At 36.6% G+C, this 13231-nt stretch overlaps 1 protein-coding gene across 1 annotated transcript in view; it reads right to left on the minus strand.

Moving 5' to 3' along the window:
• Positions 1-13231, minus strand: part of PUDP (pseudouridine 5'-phosphatase) — a 76156-nt gene that overhangs the window by 24770 nt on the left and 38155 nt on the right. The window lies entirely within an intron of this gene.

Here is a 13231-nt window from a genome sequence, read left to right on the forward strand (position 1 = left end):
TCGAATTTTAAATTGAATATACAGTCAATTATTGGGTATTATTACTGCACTAAAGAATTTATTGTAGCCCTTGTGACTTCAGATCTTAGGCACTACACATAATTATACTGACCATTAACTGGCATGGAAAGTACCAATTTAACAAATATTAATGGTGTAAAGGTCTGATGTTATGAAAGTAGGAATATAAAAGTATGACCTTGATCATTTTATACAGCTAAGCATGCCTGTTTGGTTGGTGCTTTAATTAACAGGAAAAATGTGTGCAGGCAAAAAAAAAAACAAAACAATTCTACCTTATAGTTACCTTATTTTGTTGTCTAGGGGAACATAGTGATACGTATATATTTTTCTGAAATATTTAAAAAGTTGGGTTTGCAACATGGTTAGATTATTTTATTACCACAATAACAGTTTAATCTAGCAGGGCAGGGCTTGGACCATTTAGCCCAAGGAACGACAACCCTGAGCTAGAGGCCTAGTAACATCCTATCCCAAAACATCTGCTTCCTATATTAAGGGCTACAATCCTCAATGTGCACAATTTCATCCTGCCAAGTTATAACAAATATTATATATTACATGTGTTGACAAAACAGTCTCTTGTTTACTACTGAATTGCTATAAATACTGCCAGGCCATTTCAAAGAAGGTTTTCTCATTTCAAGCTTTGAAATGTACTAATTAAATACATTATGTGTAACTCAACTGTATGGAAGCATTAAAACAAAATAAGGGTTGGTATGTCTTAATGGACTGTCATTAAATTGGGAACATTGTCTGCAGGGACCAACCTTCATTAGTATCGAAAAGCTAATAGGTATCTGGAATAAACATTAAATGAAGTCAGCGTCTGGGTTTATCTTTACTTTAGAGCAGAGATTTGTATAAATACTGTTGGATTTTATCGAATGAACAGGGTAGATAATGAAACACTGTACATAGCTATTGAAGAACAGCTAACATCTGGCCGCAGCGTTTTTCCACTAATAAAATGCCGTGTGGCTGAATTGGCGTTATTATGGGCGTTTTTAGCAAAAAAACCCAAGTGGAAACCTAGCCTTAATCTATTTTATAAACAGTGACTATACTTTTTGTTCCCCAAACTACCTAAAATCTAAATATCACAGGATCATGTACATTGAACACCTCTGTGGTAGCAGATAAAGTACTTTAAAACACCTTTTGTTGTACTAGACTGCATAACAATGCTGCGCATCACATAAGTGGAAGAACACATGCTCTAATTCTTGGATCAAAAGATTACACTGAAACACGTAAATGCAAACATGAATGCCACATATCTGATTAAATACATGTACTACAAACAGTTAATATTAAATGGCTTCAGGACTTGACCACATGCATATCACGTTTCTCCAAGAATATTAATCATACTGCTAATATGTTACCCACGATCAGAACCTTATCAACAAGACATGGTTCTCATATCTGAGACAACACGGAATGTCATAATATTCCATCTGTCAGTGTTAATCCAAAGCATTTGTTATACATTTCACAAACAGTAACACAGTTTTAATTTATTACATTTGCTAATTCTTCCACGTATTATGTACAATTCCATCCTTGATTCTTTGTTTATCCATTGTATCTTAATCATGCTAGAGGCCAGATTGCTTGGAATCATAGGAGGATCAGATGATAAGGTACCAAATGGTAATCTCTGAATCCTTCACTCCTCCACATTTCTAAAAAAAATACAAAAACTCATATTTCCTCAGTTTATAGAGATCTTCCTTTTGAATTACATAATTGCATCTGCGTGTCACTTTCTGTATTTTCTCAAAAGTTAGAACAAGAGGTCAAAAGCTGAAGATTAAGATGTAATGTAAGGAAGTTTAACTTTCCTGAGAGGGTGGAAGATAAGTTCTCAGAAAAGTTAAACTTCCTTACATTACAACTTGAACAGCCTTCCAGCAGGTGTACTAATATAGTGAAGAAATGTAAACATACGCGTGGTGGGAATATCATATCCTGAATCAAAGACGAGACCTAGGACTGATTATGGTTTGAGTCTTTATAGAAGTATGAACAGGCAGACTAAATGGGCTGCCGTCAAATTCTATGCTTCCATATACTATGCGTCATTGTTCTGGCAACCAATCAAGACTGTTTTTTGTCTTTATCAACACATTTTAATAATAATTTATTATTAAAATGTAATAATCACACTGCAGTGTGATCTTATATTTCTTTGTAGATTATCATAATTTAGTAAATACACAAAACACAATATAAATATACACTTCAAGTCACAGTGATAACGTGAATAAACATAGCACCATAGGTATATTAAAAATAACATCTTTATATTATATATATATATATATATATAAATATATATATATATTTATATATATATATATATATATAATATATATATATATATATATATATATATATATATATATAATGATAATATATTTAGGGCTCTGTCCTTATGATAACTTCATTTTCTGAAGGATGATAGAAAACATTGATAGGTAAGAATATTTTATTTTTGAGGCAGATAAACCTGCCAGTGTGCCTGCTTTGTAGAATAATTTTATCTTTTATTTTTATAGTACAATCCTATCACAATGAAACCGCTTTGTTCCACAGCAATGCTTCATCACTAAGCGTATAAAGCAATGCTTATCTCTATTTGAGCCCTGATTTTCATAATATGTTGAATAGTGTGCTGCCTCTGGATAAAAAGTACTCTATACAAAAGTGCTCTGTAAAGATTATATCTCGAAACACATTTGTCAATGCTTGGTGACAGCAGGGGTCATATAATGATTCCAGTGAGGTACCCGGTGCAGATCTCAAACCGAAGTACTTAGAACCATGCTGCTGTTACATGCTGTGCTACACTTTGCAACAGTTTAGAGCAATAACAGTTTCAGTTGCATTGTACAGAGAGACTTATTTATCAATGATCACTTATAATACGGTTGTGTAAAAGGTACCAACTTAGGACCAAAAGACAAAAAGTACGAGTCAAAAAAAGTGAATGCACTAAAAAGATCAAAAGACAAGCATGGGGATGGGCATGAGCAGACAGATACAAAAATAGAGATTGTTCTTATCATACTACATGTCACAAGGGGTCCATAAGGCACTATGTCTAGCACCTACGTGTATTATTCAGTGGAAAACCAAGATACAAGGTATCGAGAGGTTGGTAGAAATTCACTGCATGGGTATCACCTGCCGTGTTGAACCACTATACAAAGTATCAGAAAATCGCCATAATAACAGATATACTTTTTTTTGATGCGGTCATTAGGTTTTGTACATGATTTGGTTAAGTACATAAAATGTTTGAAATTAATATATATATATATATATATATATATATATATATATATAGTTAATACAAATGATGCCTATGAACAAAAGACCCTATGCGGTACCAGTTACCTGGTACCATCAAGACCCATATTCATTTTCAGACAAAACCTGTTTACATATAGGCATACTAGCCTATGTACAAGCATTTCAAATAAGGCACACATTGATGTTCTTTCACTAAATGGAGGGTTGACAGGAAAGTTTCAGCTTCTTGATTTTACTATGCATTATGAAGGTCCAACCAAGTGAGCTTCTGCTGCAGTAAGAGCTTAGTTGTCCTTGTATTACAGTAAAATCAATTGGATTTTTTCAATCTTACCTGCAGCATTTCCATTGCCTGCTAGTTCCGGTGACAGTGGGTCCTGCTCCGTCACCTGCCGAGGATGCTTCGGAGGTAACAGGTTTTTCTGGCAAGCCCGCTACCTTGCAGCAAAACCCACCCTGCGGCATGCCGCGCTAATGGCAAGATGACCACACTCCTATACATGTGTCCTGTTGTAACCTTAGGTGACCTTGCTTGACCTGCTGTGGCCTCATTCTCGGCCTACACAGCATATATTAATTTATAACCTTCAGTTTACAACTACCCTTGGTTGGTATAACTTCCTGTATTCTTCTAGATAAAGTTATCATCTGGTTTGACCAGGCTACATTTGACCTTGTCCTTGTCTCCTGATTAGAAAGAATGAGGGACAATGGGATTTTGGACCAAATATGGACAATCTCTTCTAAAGATGGAGACACGGGAGGTATTTAATATAATCAAACATTACATAATTCCAGTAAAATTATCAACCTATTCTGGTGAATTCTGCCTACAGCAAAAAAAAAAACTATTTTACTAAAAATAATATTTTGTTCTTTGAATATTATTAACTCTACTAAATATAGTATCTAGGTTAAAGGATGAAATATATCACCGGTGGTGTTCTTAATTATTGCATTATGCATCTAAACTAGTTATCTCCCAACAGGGAAAATAACATGGGAGCACAGCTGTTGTGCATAACATGCCTTTGTATCAATTAGATTATTCTGATTATTAATTATTAATAGGCTTCTTGCACAAATATCTACATATATTAAATTCATGCACAAGAAAAGATAATCTAACTATTCTATCAGAACTACCAGAAGATTATATGCCATAATAACCCAATATTTCAAGAGAAAACAAATATGGACAAATTGCAGAGACTTTTCCAAGTGATAAGCTACTAATACTATGTACAACAGAGAATATGAATTATCTAAGAAGCATCTGTATATTTGCCATGGCAAATAATCACTTTGTTCCATGTAAACAGGGAAATCAAGGAACCATATACATTTTACAATATGCATTCAGTGTTATAGGTCATCTGTGATAAAGAAATGGTATTCAAGTCAGGAGAAAATGGTTGATCTAGTATAATATGCTCCTTTGTTCTTCGGGTATATTCACCTTGTTAGATTCTTGATAAAAAAAAAAAAACATATTACAGCTAACAAGGCAATCTTATCATCTATCTATGTTTGTGTGTGTACAGGATGGGTATTGTGAAAATATTTATTTAGCAAGATTTCTTTTTATTTCAAAAAATTACCAGACCCTAGATTTCATACCCAGAACTAAGCCACAGTGGCTGCAAAGATACAGTATATAAAGTAAAAGCAGGAATAAAAAATGTGTTTGAAAGGAGGTGGTGAAATAAAGGTATCCTCTCTAGAATAACTCTCTAGTACAGCCAGCAAATCATCTGTCTCTGAGGTAGTTTTTTTTGGTCTTCTGGTCTGGGGAAATCATATGTAGCTGTCAGGAATCACTGTACTTGAACTAGCAACCCTGAGCATGGCAGAATATGCACTTAGTGGTCTCGCCAGCAGGAGGCTCTGTGTTTTCTAGGATTCCTGCCTCATTATGTCTTTCTCCAGTAGGTTGCCAGTTCTTGTTGCACCTGAGGCCCATCATTGAATTTAGGACCTTTATTTACCAGGGGTGCTCCCAGGCTCCCTTGGTGGAGCATTGCCCTTTATGGCCCTGCAATATTGTGACTGTGTGTTTGCCTGTATTCTGTTTTTTGCCCCTGGCTCTGGACTCCATTTATGTTTTTATTATTGATCATCTGGCTATTTGACCTTGGACTGTTCTGAGTTTATGCCTCCTTCTCATCCCAGTGTACCATGATTTGACATCACTGTGTATGACCTTGCTTGCCTGACCTTGTCTGCCAGTCTCCCCAGAATCCGCTGCCATCTGCCTGTTTCCTCAGTCCGTATGCCAGTCCCCAGACTCTGCCGTCTGCCAATTCCTCATTCCGTCAGTCCTGTCCCTGCAAATGGCTTCTACGAAGAAGCCTAAAGCTGCAACAGACAGCGGTCTGCAACCAGGCACATCTATAACGGTCTGCCTCACACAAGGTTCTGACCTCGAGCCTGTCATTGCACAGAGATTCCCAACTAATGCAGTACCCACAGGCGTGAAAGTAGATCCAGCTACTCTCTGCTCAATTACACTAATTTTTCCTATTTACCTTCTGTTCAGCTTGCCCCGTACACTGTGAGGATGGGGGAATGTTTTAAAATACACAAGTCATTACTTTAGTATGATGTCATCTTACATAACTACTGTAATTATATGTTGTTGTTGAATGAGAAATAGAGAGAAAGGATTAAAAGAGGAGAGTGGAGGTGGCCACAAAAGTACTGATGTGTAGAGGAGAGGTGGGAGCTAAGGGATAGAGATCTGTGAAGGTCGGATGTGTTTATTTACCTCATGTCTACATTTTACTAGTGGCGGGCTGGCCAAGGGGGGCTGGGAGGCAGTTGCCCCTGGGCCGAAGCAAAGTTCCTTACAAAGGCTGGTCTAGGTCAGACCTACCCTTGTTACTGACCTTGCAGTAAAAGCAGGGCTGCCAGAAAGAAATCTGGGGCTGTGGGTGAGATAAGGGGTGAGAGACGGTGAAGGAGGGAGTGAGATGGTAAAGAAAGGAGTATGTTATTATTATGTGAGCATGAAGGTGCCAGCCCTCCCCTCCATTTTACATATGGCTGGTAGGAACCTGCCCTATGTAAGCATATAGCAAATACCGGACATGAGTATATTTTTTCTTGCTCTTGTTCAATTCTCTTGCTTGAACATTCTTAGTTAGAAATGCATTTAATGTCTCTAGTTAATGAGGTAGACTAGATGAGACAATCAGTTCAATGTTTTGTTTTTTGTTTTTCTAAATTTTAGCACACCCTAGGACAATAGCCATTGCCAATTTTGTACTAGACCAGCAATGGTAACAGAGCACATATCTTTCTCTGTCTGAAAGTGTTACTGCCTCTAAAACAGGCAGTAACTGCAGATGCTTTTATGACTAACTAGTGTTTATGGCCATTCCAGCAGTAAATAATTGTGCAATAAAGCTACTGGACAAAGTTACTGGCCTATATAGAGAAAACACAGCCACAGTCAACTAGGAGTCAGAATGTCTGTGGTCTACATACATTGATCAATCACGCAATCAGACATACTGGCAGCTTGATGAAGGCAATTCTTCATGCTATACTAGCAGAAGATGCATCGTTTTGTTTGTACCGACATGTTTATATGCAAATCATTGTTTAAGGAGATTATTATTTTCAAAGCTTTGCTATAAATTCTATACACCACTGGTTTTCTAGATGCTTTTGAAACAGAATTAGCCCTTACCAACAATTATCTTTTGTAATAAAGTGGTGGTTTACTTTAAAATATAAGTTTCAAGAAAGAAAAACTGGCATTTAAAGGAAAAATTGCTGGTCAAAATGATTAATGGGGAACCTACACATGGCCTGATGTGTCCTAAATCCCTGATAGCCTATATCTGGTGTACTTATTTGGAGCAACTGTATAACGCACATCAAAGAAGTTGGTTTAATGAATCTTTTTATGTTCAGGGGGAATAAGATATAAAAGTCTATTGTATTAGCAGCTTACTATCTGTAAAGTTAATCAGGTTGCTTTGTCCAAGGAAGATAAATTTTGTTCTGGTGACAGAACTGGGAATTTAGTTGAAAGATCTTGAGATTGAAGCTATGATAAAGGAAAGAGCAATTGGATACTCCTAGAGACTTATATAGCTCAATGTAGTACAAGATGGCTATGGTTACATGTAATACATGTATGCTAGGTGTCTGCCTACATATATATGAGCAAGTCTAAACCTTAATTGGTATTAACAGTAGTTAAAAGTGCACAATGCACCACTGAATACCCTAAATACACCAAAAATAGCGATGGTGGAATCTAGACTGCTACCGCTAATAAAAGGCTACATTGTAATCAACAGATAAGAATATTAATGAAACATTTATGGATATCTTCGTACATAGACCATAAAAAGCTGTCAAAGGAATTGTAACACACCATAGACACCTGAAATAAACACCATGCACATCCTCAGTAAAAACACAGTATACCAGTGACAATTCAACCCTTTCAATGCAAACACACAAACTGTAGCATAGAAAAGAACTTGCTGCCTTACAAAAGTATATACTACAAAATAAAGATGCGCAATATATTAACAAAAACATTTATAGGTATGGATTCTTATCCAGGGGGGTAACTCGAGTATTTGGCACCCAGCCCCCTCGAGTCCAATTATCTCCACTTTAATTTCAACATATAGTACATATGTTAAATTAGATTATTTTTTGGAACTTAGTTCAGTTAAAATTTGTATTATCTGTTACATATTATCTAAAGAGGCATCACAACAAAATTCAGTAAACATAAAAGTACTAAAATAATGTAAATATAATGATACACTCTCTAAATTAATGATTTTGCCCTGGGGATAAATTGCAAACTTATGAATATGATTTTTGTATGTTCGTATTTTCACCAAAAGTATTTATTTAAGTGGGTTTCTGATGGACATGAAGGAACTCATGCCTGAACACTTTTGGCTTCAAGGACACAAGATTCCAAAAAAGCATAAGGCAACGATATGAGTAGATAAAAAACAATATGCAATAAACTGCTCCAAAAGAATCACTTTCCATGTCTGCACATGGGGGATCTTGTTAGACGGCCCCTGGAGTGGCCGCTGAGTCAGCATTGGAGTGGAGTAACATTATGTATACCACATGTCAGGAGATGTATTCGGCAAAACACATCTCCTGCACAGTAAGCTGCTGGACGGTGTGCACAGGGACCAACGCATGCGGGGCGACTTAGCAGAATCCCACAAGCACTTTCAAAGGGGATGCCACAAAGAGTTAAAGAGACCTTTTAACTACCATTGCATTAAAGAGCATATGACAACTGAATTGGTCCTTTAAGCTTTTCTAGCAAATACAGGAGACCTTTATCATACTTCAAAAATGATACATTTCAACATAAAGAAATTTTATACCCTGTGAATAAATAAATGTATTATAAATTATAAAAAAAAACAAAAAAAAAAACTGGAACATTCGTCTTGTGGAATTTTGGGGTCTGAGGAAGCAGAGTTTCTCTTCTGATAAAAGCTGTGCTAGCCCTTCATACACATAGGACTTTTTTTTTAATATTCAGGGTTTAAAAAGTCATCTTCTAAAGTTTAAAAGTATAAAATAGCCTAAAAACATACTCAAAAGACAGAGATGAATTTGTATTTGTATTTTGCAAGCCTATGTAGGTAGAATAATGTCAGAAAATAATATAATACTCAAATTCTAAACCTTTATCTTTTTTCTTTCCGCATTTCTTTAAACAATTTAAAGAAACAACAGAACAGACCATACTGCAGTACTTAAGGTCATAAATAAGCAGTAAACACAGAAAGCCCTATTTATCAACATTAGCCTAGTTCGCCCTAGTACATTAGAAAGTACAATACTTACCAATGAAATAAATCCTGGTGAAAGTAATGGAACAGGTCTTTGAAACTATCGTGATGATCTATATTTCATCGCCTTTATATCTGTTTGACTACGAGGCTTTTGGGATAATATAGCCACATTTTTATGTTTTATATTCTATAAACATAATATAAAAAACATAAAAAATGTAAGTCGTTCAGTTAGACTATTGTATTCCACAGGCCTATTGAATGTTATTAGTCTTTTACTGCTTTTCAGCGCCCAGCTATATACTACAGTATATACTATTCACAGAATATTAGATGATGCCATATCTCAGCATAAATACTGGCATCAACGACCAAAAAAAAAATACTGATGAAATGATAATTACTTATCATGCATTGAAGTTTTTCAGATTTAACATAATGGAAAAACATCAGTGAAATACACAGTACACTTGCATATAAAACACACATATAATTAAATCCCAATAGTGTAGGTAAATTGAAGTGTATATCTTTTATAAGTTGACTTCATTTAGATAATTTCCCCAGTGCCATCAATCTTGACGACTGAACATTATGATGAAAAACATAGTTGTGGGGGATGTTGATTGCCTCTGTAAGAAATGGCAGCTTTATCTCTGATCTTTCCATGGGAACTCTATCAAAATATAGCTTTCACACTTTCAATCCCCACATTGGACGAGAAGCTTGCTGGAGACATAACATACCTACTTCCAGGGCACTTTTGGCGTGATGCCAACCAGAGGTTTCCAAGTTGTTGTATTATCCCACCAGCTCAATATCCTCAGGGGACTGCTCCCCACCCTTGCCTTCTTTGCATATGTAACATGGCTCAGATAACCTTAGGATTTTATTGAAATCACCTATTTAGTTGCAGATATGAAGAAGGCCCTATATGATGAAGTGTATTCCCTTAGAATAAAGAGGGGTCATCATTTGACAGTGGTTGAGGCAGCTTTGGCAGATAAATTAACCCCTTAAGGACAATGGGCGGTCCCCAAACCCATTGAAAACAATGCATTTTGAGCCCGTACATGTACGGGCTTTGTCATTAAGGGGTTAATGAAAAGAGCTCCACCACTAAGCAACTCACGTCCATCACTACTGACCTACTGCTTCAACTAACAGATTAAACCTCATCTGCTTTCCTGTTACCTGTCTGTTTTGTAATTGTTAAACAGTGACTTACTGTTTTTCTTTAATGTTCTACATATTTCCTTTAAATATAACACTCCTTGGTTCATTTGAAATGCACAGGACTCATTCTATGCATGCACTTTTAATTTTGGTCTGAGAGGACTAGCATAGTAAGAGATGTGATTCTTTCTGAGTAATTGTTTACTAAATGAGTGTTAATGGAGAACAGAAGTATTTTTCTGACATGCAATATAACTAGAGGCTGCCTGAAACCTTTTGTTGACCATGAAGTCTTGCAGTGCCGAATTTACACACACATACACTAACATACTTCTACACATATATACACACTAAAATACTTCCTCACACACACTTACATAGTTCCACACACACTAACATACTTTCAAGCACACACAAACTACTATACTTACACAGACCGCTAACTTTGTTCACTCTCGATCCTCCTTGTTGGGAGTGTTGGGAAATTACGTCATATCCTAGAGCTATACTTATTGAGGTTGCGAATGCACTGCTCTTTTCTTAATGGGTATAGTAATCAATGCAGAATTCCTCAGGATATGGGTGGCATTTAGTGCTTTTCATGGCTCTGGGAGACAGCCCTTTTTACTGATATTAAAAATCTATACAATCTTTGCCACCTTAAAACTTTCCTAGCTGGAATTTCATAGGCTCCACAGTTTGTCCAGATACCTGGCAGAGCTTGTGATGCAGTCGCTCAACCCAGCTCAGGTTACATCACCGAAGGAACCTATCATGGACTGCTAGATGGCTTCATGGTGAGATATTATAGAACTTTCTTGAAGGAACTCTGACAAGGGGTGCTCTCAGTAACCATTACATTGATAACCAAGAAGAGGCAGGATCTACTCCAGTTCACGTTCAAGTTATTGCCCTCTTTTACTATTAATTGTGGATCTATGATTTTTTTTGCAAAGGTCTTAGAATCCAGTGGTCCCTCTCATACTTGGCCCATCCTGACCAAGCAAATTTTGTCTCAGGTGATGAATACAATGACAATAATCTGAATAGGATTTTTGTGGCCAAGTCCACGGGGTCAGAAAGCCTTACTACTACTACTTCCAACAGATACTGATAGGGCCTTTTAAAGAGTACAGTAGAAGTACATGGATGCTATTCTTACGCAGATGGGTTTTGGCAAATATTTGCATCAAAAGGGTCATCGTTATAAATTTCCTCCTATGTAGATTAGGATCAATGGAGCCCTTTCCAATCACTTTCAAATATTTAACAGAACTGGGTAGGGTTTTCTCTAGGGTTAATTTTAAAATTAACTGAGATGAGTTGGACACCTTAATATTTCAATCTACCACACACTTGGGAGAAATCATCATTACTGGTGTATGGACTGGCTTAAATAATATAAATCTATCCTTGCTTTACCATGAAAACCTCCACTTGCTACTTGCAGTAATGTTGTAAAGATGCAAATTCTCTTAAGGCTATTACCTTTTCCAGTTATTTCTCATTTACAATACTAGGGTGTTTTTGACATCTTTGAAGACTGCAATTATCAAATAGGTGTAAAGTAATATGAGATTGAAGACGACGTTGCTGTGCTTCACCAAGGTAAAAGCCGGGCTGGCATTCCCATTTGCTCTGGGGTGGTTAACCCAAAATCTGGAGCAAATCCAGACCCTGCGGTTATCAACTCTTGTAAATATCTCCACCTATACATACGCTTAAATTTGACTATACATCACCTATTTGAGGATGCTTGCTTGAGAAATAGCTCTCAGACTTTCTTTCTGCCACATAACCTACATTGCACAACCTAGGCTTAGCTTGCATGGCATCCCTCGAAATGCCGCTACAAGTTGACTTGGTGTCATCCTTGGCTCCAATTCCCCACGTTCAGTATGTCTCAAAAAACTGCTGCCTTCATCTTAAAAACATTGCCCACATCTGTCCATTCTTAACACAGCATGCCACTAAGGCTCTTGTCCATGCCTTCATTATATCTCGCCTCGTTTGTTGTAACTCTGTCTTAGCTAATCTCCCTCATACCCGTATTGTCCCTCTACAATCCACCATGAATGCAGCTGTCAGACATATTTTATATGTATTCTTAACTGGTCTCTTCGCTCATCTTATGATATCCATCGCCTCTCCTCTGGCTTCTAGTTCGCATACATGCTTACAAGACTTCTCAAGGGCTGCACTTATCCTCTGGAATGTACTTCCAAGGACTATCTGTCTTTCCTCCTTCATCCGGTCCTTCAAAAAATCCATTAATATCCACTTTTTTAAAGCTGGCTACAAACATATGCCTTTAGATGACCTTTCCTAGTCCCTTTCTTGCAATACTGGTCCATCTTTATTAATGGCACTTTTACCCTAATTCCCTCTAGATTGTAAACTCATTTGAGCAGGGCCCTCCTCACCTTTTGTTTCTGTATGTCATCTTGTTATGTTAAATACTATTTGTTATGTTATGTTATATCTACCCTTTATAAAGTGCTGCAGAATCTGATGGTGCTATAAATAACAATAAATAATAATAATAATAATAATAATAATAATAATAATAATAATAATAATAATACAAGCAATGGGGGGGGGATCTGCATCATGGCTCACTCTAGCTTATTAGCATTGAAATCCCAGGAACATGCATATAAAATTCTTAGGATTTAACATAGGACTCCCGGGGCTCTGGGCAAGATGACCCTGGCTATGGAGAAGCTGACTACAGGTAATTATGAGTCACGGGGAGTCAAAGAACTAATTAACACTAGGCTGAATAAATCTGTATGACAAAACCCACCAGAGATTAAATTGCTCAACCATGTATTACATTAATATAGAAAGAGTAACTGTTTCAATTTATATGTGAATAGGAGACTTCAATCAACATATATCAGAGACAC

This window comes from Spea bombifrons, chromosome 2 (genome assembly GCF_027358695.1).
Source record: "Spea bombifrons isolate aSpeBom1 chromosome 2, aSpeBom1.2.pri, whole genome shotgun sequence".
NCBI classification, from domain to species: domain Eukaryota; kingdom Metazoa; phylum Chordata; class Amphibia; order Anura; family Pelobatidae; genus Spea; species Spea bombifrons.